At 39.3% G+C, this 7,909-nt stretch overlaps 1 long non-coding RNA gene across 4 annotated transcripts; it reads left to right on the top strand.

The window, feature by feature from the left end:
* Positions 1-2,057: 2,057 nt before the first annotated feature.
* LOC109786872 (uncharacterized) lies at positions 2,058-5,382 on the top strand. Of its 4 annotated transcripts, none has more exons than XR_005772313.3 (5): positions 2,705-3,202; positions 3,712-3,809; positions 3,920-4,898; positions 4,995-5,078; positions 5,163-5,382. It is a non-coding gene; the product is annotated as an uncharacterized lncRNA (long non-coding RNA). The 4 variants fall into 4 exon arrangements; XR_012204478.1 differs by having other exon boundaries at positions 2,709-3,202; positions 3,920-4,068; positions 4,198-5,078; XR_005772312.3 differs by having other exon boundaries at positions 2,058-3,202; positions 3,896-5,078.
* The last annotated feature ends 2,527 nt before the right edge of the window (positions 5,383-7,909 follow it).

The following is a 7,909-nucleotide window of genomic DNA, read 5'->3' as shown; positions in this document are numbered from 1 at the left end:
CCTACACGGTCACTTACGAGAGTGAGATCTGATAGATATGATAAGATAATATTTTTGGTATTTTTATGATAAAGATGCAAAGTAAAGTAAAAGCAAAATAAAAAGCAACGGAAATAGCTTAGTGTTAGAAGATTAATATGATGGAAAATAGACCCGAGGGCCATAGGTTTCACTAGTGGCTTCTCTCGAGAGCATAAGTATTTTACGGTGGGTGAACAAATTACTGTTGAGCAATTGACAGAATTGAGCATAGTTATGAGAATATCTAGGTATGATCATGTATATAGGCATCACGTCCGAAAAAAGTAGACCGACTCCTGCCTACATCTACTACTATTACTCCACACATCGACCGCTATCCAGCATGCATCTAGAGTATTAAGTTCATAAGAACAGAGTAACGCTTTAAGCAAGATGACATGATGTAGAGGGATAAATTCATGCAATATGATAAAAACCCCATCTTGTTATCCTCGATGGCAACAATACAATACGTGCCTTGCTGCCCCTACTGTCACTGGGAAAGGACACCACAAGATTGAATCCAAAGCTAAGCACTTCTCCCATTGCAAGAAAGATCAATCTAGTAGGCCAAACCAAACTGATAATTCGAAGAGACTTGCAAAGATAACCAATCATACATAAAAGAATTCAGAAGATTCAAATATTGTTCATAGATAAACTTGATCATAAACCCACAATTCATCGGTCTCAACAAACACACCGCAAAAGAAGATTACATCGAATAGATCTCCACAAGAGAGGGGGAGAACATTGTATTGAGATCCAAAAAGAGAGAGGAAGCCATCTAGCTAATAACTATGGACCCGAAGGTCTGAGGTAAACTACTCACACATCATCGGAGAGGCTATGGTGTTGATGTAGAAGCCCTCCGTGATCGATGCCCCCTCCGGCGGAGCTCCGGAACAGGCCCCAAGATGGGATCTCACGAGTACAGAAGGTTGCGGCGGTGGAATTAGGTTTTTTGCTCTGTATCTGATCGTTTGGGGGTACGTAGGTATATATAGGAGGAAGGAGTACGTCGGTGGAGCAACGTGGGCCCACGAGGGTGGAGGGCGCGCCTGGGGGGGTAGGCGCCCCCCTACCTCATGGCTTCCTGTTTGATTTCTTGACGTAGGGTCCAAGTCCTCTGGATCATGTTCGTTCCGAAAATCACGTTCCCGAAGGTTTCATTCCATTTGGACTCCGTTTGATATTCTTTTTCTGCGAAACTCTGAAATAGGCAAAAAACAGCAATTCTGCGTTGGGCCTCCGGTTAATAGGTTAGTCCCAAAAATAATATAAAAGTGAATAATAAAGCCCAATAATGTCCAAAACAGAAGATAATATAGCATGGAGCAATCAAAAATTATAGATACGTTGGAGACGTATCAAGCATCCCCAAGCTTAATTCCTGCTCGTCCTCGGGTAGGTAAATGATAAAAAAGAATTTTTGATGTGGAATGCTACTTGGCATAATTTCAATGTAATTCTTCTTAATTGTGGTATGAATATTCAGATCCGAAAGATTCAAGATAAAATTTCAATATTGACATAAAAATAATAATACTTCAAGCATACTAACTAAGCAACTATGTCCTCTCAAATAACATGGCCAAAGAAAGTTCATCCCTACAAAATCATATAGTTTAGTCATGCTCCATTTTCGTCACACAAGAATGCTCTCATCATGCACAACCCCGATGACAAGCCAAGCAATTATTTTATACTTTAGTAATCTCAAACTTTTTCAACCTTCACGCAATACATGAGCGTGAGTCATGGATTTAGCACTATAGGTGGAATAGAATATGATGATGGGGGTTATGTGGAGAAGACAAAAAAGGAGAAAGTCTCACATCAACGAGGCTAATCAATGAGCTATGGAGATGCCCATCGATTGATGTTAATGCAAGGAGTAGGGATTGCCATGCAACGGATGCACTAGAGCTATAAATATATGAAAGCTCAACAAAAGAAACTAATTAGGTGTGCATCCAACTTGCTTGCTCACGAAGACCTAGGGCACTTGAGGAGGCCCATTGTTGGAATATACAAGCCAAGTTCTATAATGAAAAATTCCCACTAGTATATGAAAGTGACAAAACAAGAGACTCTCTATCATGAAGATTATGGTGCTACTTTGAAGCACAAGTGTGGTAAAAGGATAGTAACATTGTCCCTTCTCTCTTTTTCTCTCATTTTTTTTGGGCCTTCTCTTTTTTTATGGCCTTTCTCTCTCTTTTTTTTATTCCTCACTTGGGACAATGCTCTAGAAAATGATGATCATCACACTTCTATTTATTTACAACTCAATGATTACAACTCGATACTAGAACAAAGTATGACTCTATATGAATGCCTCCGACGGTGTACCGGGATATGCAATGAACCAAGAGTGACATGTATGAAAGAATTATGAACGGTGGCTTTGCCACAAATACTATGTCAACTACATGATCATGCAAAGCAATATGACAATGATGAACGTGTCATGATAAACGGGATGGTGGAAAGTTGCATGGCAATATATCTCGGAATGGCTATGGAAATGCCATAATAGGTAGGTATGGTGGTTGTTTTGAGGAAGATATAAGGAGATTTATGTGTGAAAGAGCGTATCATATCACGAGGTTTGGATGCACCGGCGAAGTTTGCACCAACTCTCAATGTGAGAAAGGGCAATACACTACAACAAAAACCTGCCTATACCAACGCATGTTTACCAACGATATGAAAATATGTGTTGTTATTTTCAACCTCCCACCTCCCGTACTTATCCCACCTCCCCTACTTAGCACTAACTTCCTCTCCCTGGAAAAAAAATCCAACCTCCCCGTAGGCGCACCTCCACCCAGTTTCTCCTATGCGCAATCTCTGTCGTCCCCTCCCCTGATTCCCCTCTCACCCGAGCTCCATGACCATGACGCCGCGTGGCACCACCGATTTGGGCATGCTCTGGCGCTCTCCCGCGATTATTCTCACCATCCCGGCTGCCCCTCAGTCCTCTCCTACGATCCTCCGCCACTGCGACGACCTCCGTGGTCCTGCACATGCCGCTGCAGGAACCCTAGCCGCCATGGGTCGCTGGTGCGACTCCTGCGTTGGCCCTCTACCCTGCATCTCCGTATCCGTCGCTGCCGGCCCAGGCTCGATAGTGCTGCTCCGCCTCGGCTACCTTCCCTTCGACATCGACGTTTTAGTAAGGCACTTCGCTCCTCTACTCGTGCCCTCTCTGGTGCTTTGTGGCGACATGACCTTCGTGCCATAGTCAATTCTTTACCAAAGTCATGATTGTGATCTACGCTACCTAGTGTTAGCCGTTGTGGTGGATAACACCCCACTACGGTCAGTGACCTTGCCTGAGGCTAAACAAATTCAGTGCACGATTTTCTAGGTATTTCAGTTTCGTGCTTGTATCTCAATAATGTGCTATGCAATTCTGTACATGCCAGCCAGTCGTTTCCAGTTGGGATAATCTATTGTGATGTATTGTTGAGTGATTCACCCCTTGTCCATATGTGGTAATTCCGGAAGAATGCATGCATCCTTTTTTTCTCAGTAGTTCTTTCTTGCTGCTATGTGCGTGGATGAATCCTTAACAATATCCCTGTCACACATTGTGTAATACCTTAGGAATAAGTCTCTGATGCCCGTCCTAATATCCCTCTTGACTGTATATATAATCCTTAATTTCATTTTCCCTTGCAGGTTCTAAAACAGACTATTTTCAGCCAACATGTGTGTGTGTGTGTAGTGGTAGTAGTTCGATCTATTGTGTCGATGAACATCAAGGCTACACGATGGTTGTGAGTTACCAAAACATGTCTCCCTTATTTTACTAATCATAGACTCAGTTTCAACTATTGATCTGCCTGCTGAGTTCAGCATGAAGTTTTTGTTTGACTTTTCATTGTAGTGCTTGAAGAATGGTGTGGAGGCAGGACTGCAAAATTAACTAGCGACCACAAGTCATTGCAGCTTTTCTCGTCATGCCCACATGTTGTGGAGCTGCCGACCTGCCCAAGCCGCCCTCGATCAGTGCCAACTCCGCGAGAGAAAACTATGGTATTGGTTTCGTTCTTACATTGTAAAGTTCTTCGTTCCCCTAGGATTAAGATGGTGAAGTTACTAGATGTTGGAGCTATGGTAATACTATGACTTCAACATGTTTTGTTGTTTCTTGACTTGTTTTAGTAAGAACTTCAGTGCTCGAGTCAGAAGTAAATTCCCAATCTACATTACTACTTATGCTATTTTGATGCAATGCTATGCTTGATATCTTATGAAACTCCTTATAGATTTTATGCTGATATAAATATTGTACTAAACTGATATGTGCAATTTAATACGGAGTGCTAAGGGTCCTGTAGGTTGGAGAGACTAGTATCCTATTTTTTCAAGATAGTTAGACTTCCTGTTCTAAAGTTTACTCTATTACTTTTGTTCTAAAATTTACCTTGTTTTACTAAATTATCTTGTTACTAAATTTTTGCATTGCTGTACTAAAATTTGCCTTGCTATTGTTGTACTAAAAATGTAACCATTGAGTAGGAAGGAAGAGATCAAGGGAGCAAATATAATGAGGAAGGAGCGCTCAGAAGAAGTTAACTCAAAATCCACTTAAGATGTGACCTTCACATAATTCACAAATGATAACCAGTACATTATTCATGATAGAATTGCACCAGACACATGACATGCATTTGTATGACTGTACATAGTATATTGTACTTGATGCTTATATTGTTCCTTTTTAATTTGATGCCTATATTGTTCCTTTTTAACTTGATGCTTATATTGTTTCTTAGAACATAAAGTATTTTTAAATTGTTGAAACATTGCATCTATTTGTTTAGGAGAACTGCTGATCTCTGTGTGAAAACGAAGGTTGTGTGGTATGTCAGCACATTTTTTTTCAAAGGAAGTACCTCATATCTTACATACTGTATGTTTGCTTCAAGATTTACTAGAACTCAATTGACATCTAGCAGGTTTCTTCATAAGAAAACAAGGATCGGAAGTGTGTGAGATGTAGATTGCTTAGAATGTTACTAATGTGATGGCCTTCAACATTTGTATGTTGCTCCTCTACATTTTTGTTCTCTATTAACCTGATTTTCTATACCGTAAGTTACTCATCTCATTATTTGTTTTTGTAGATTGCCGAGATAAATGGTTGATGCATGGCTCAGATGTTGATTGCAAGGCAGATAATGGGGATAATTAGAGTGTCATTTTCAGTACGATGTTTCAAACATTATAGTTGATTCGAAGGTCGAGAAGTTTGCTACTAGTAGATAGCTTCACATCTTGTAATGTTTGGATCGTGTTCAGTGTAATGCAACATAGTTGATTTAATATATGAGATCTTTCCGCTTATTGTACTGTGCCTCCTATACACTATATATATTGAACTAATAATTGTGGATGGCAATGTATAAAATATCATCAAGACATCAAGTATTCATGATATGCACCAAAGCCTCTAGTTGTTGTAATGATGTGGTAGCCACCAACGCATATGAAGTGTTGTTAGACTCTAATTCTAGATGTTGCTACCTTACAACGCTTCTACATGGCGTTTACCAACGCATGTATATATGTTGTAGTAGACCCTAGCGACGCCACCAACGACAACGCATGATAATCCGTTGGTGTAGGCCTTAGCAACGCATATATGGACGTACGACAACGCGTTGATGTGTTGTTGAAGGGGGGTCCCTGTTGTAGTGCACGGTACCGAAGAGGCTAGCAATGATGGAAAGGTGAGAGCGCGTATAATCCATGGACTCAACATTAGTCATAAAGAACTCACATACTTATTGCAAAAATCTACAAGTCATCAAAAACCAAGCACTACGCGCATGTTCCTAGGGGGATAGATTGGTAGGAAAAGACCATCGCTCGTCCCCGGCCGCCACTGATAAGGAGGACAATCAAAGAACACCTCATGTTTCAAATTTGTTACATAACGCTTACCATACGTGCATGCTACGGGACTTGCAAATTTCAACACAAGTATTTCTCAAATTCACAACTACTCAGCTAGCACAACTTTAATATCACTACCTCCATGTCCCAAAACAATCATCAAGCATCAAACTTCTCTTGGTATTCAACACACTCATAAGAAAGTTTTTACTAATCTTGAATACCTAGCATATTAGGATTATTTAAGCAAATTACCATGCTATTTAAGACTATCAAAATAATCTAAGTGAAGCATGAGAGATCAATAGTTTCTATAAAACAAATCCACCACCGTGCTCTAAAAGATATAAGTGAAGTACTAGAGCAAAAACTATATAACTCAAAATATATAAGTGAAGCACATAAAGTATTCTAATAATTTTCGAATCATGTGTGTGTCTCTCAAAAGGTGTGTACAGCAAGGATGATTGTGGTAAACTAAAAGCAAAGACTCAAATCATACAAGATGCTCCAAGCAAAACACATATCATGTGGTGAATAAAAATATAGCTCCAAGTAAAGTTACCGATGTAAGTAGACGAAAGAGGGGATGCCTTCCGGGGCATCCCGAAGCTTTGGCTTGTTGGTGTCCTTAGATTATCTTGGGGGTGCCATGGGCATCCCCAAGCTTAGGCTCTTGCCACTCCTTGTTCCATAATCCATCAAATCTCTCACCCAAAACTTGAAAACTTCACAACACAAAACTCAGCAGAAAATCTCGTGAGCTCCGTTAGCAAAAGAAAACAAAACACCACTTCAAGGTACTGTGATGAACTCATTATTTATTTATATTGGTGTTAAACATACTGTATTCCAACTTCTATATGGTTTATAAACTATTTTACTAGCCATAGATTCATCAAAATAAGCAAACAACACACGAAAAACAGAATCTGTCAAAAACAGAACAGTCTGTAGTAATCTGTAACTAACGCAAACTTCTGGAACTCCAAAAAATCAGCCAAAATAGTAAGACCTAGAAAATTTGTTTATTGATCAGCAGCAATTGGAATCAATATTTTATCACGTTCTGGTGATTTTTAACAATTATTCTCGTGAACAGAAAGTTTCTGGAATTTCTGCAAGATCAAATAACTATCATCCAAGAAGATCCTATAGGTTAAACTTGGCACAAACACTAACTAAAACATAAAAACACATCTAACCAGAGGCTAGAACAAAAAATTATTCCTAAACTGAAGCAAAAAAGCAAAAATAAAAAATAAAATTGGATTGCCTCCCAACAAGCGCTATCGTTTAACGCCCCTAGCTAGGCATAAAAGCAAGGATAGATCTAGGTATTGCCATCTTTGGTAGGCAATCCATAAGTGGCTCTCATAATAGATTCATATGGCAGTTTTATTTTATTCCTAGTGAAGTGGTCCATGCCTTTCTTTAATGGAAATTGGAATCTAATATTCCCTTCCTTCATATCAATAATTGCATCAATCGTTCTAAGGAAAGGTCTACCAAGAATAATAGGACATGAAGGATTGCAATCTATATCAAGAACAATAAAATCTACGGGCACATAGTTCCTATTTGCAACAATAAGAACATCATTAATTCTTCCCATAGGTTTCTTAATAGTGGAATCCGCAGGGTGCAAGTTTAAAGAGCAATCATCAAAATCACGAAAACCTAGCAAATCACACAAAGTTTTTGGAATTGTGGAAACACTAGCACCCAAATCACACAAAGCATAGCATTCATGATCTTTAATCTTAATTTTAATAGTAGGTTCCCACTCATCATAAAGTTTTCTAGGGATAGAGACTTCCAACTCAAGCTTTTCTTCATAAGATTGCATCAAAGCATCAACGATATGTTTGGTAAAGGCTTTATTTTGACTATAAGCATGAGGAAAATTTAGCACGGATTGCAACAAGGAAATACAATCTATCAAAGAGCAATTATCAAAATTAAATTCCTTGAA

Source organism: Aegilops tauschii, chromosome 3, assembly GCF_002575655.3.
Source record: "Aegilops tauschii subsp. strangulata cultivar AL8/78 chromosome 3, Aet v6.0, whole genome shotgun sequence".
Classification (NCBI taxonomy): Eukaryota; Viridiplantae; Streptophyta; class Magnoliopsida; order Poales; family Poaceae; genus Aegilops; species Aegilops tauschii.
This window is presented reverse-complemented; position numbering and strand designations above follow the sequence as displayed.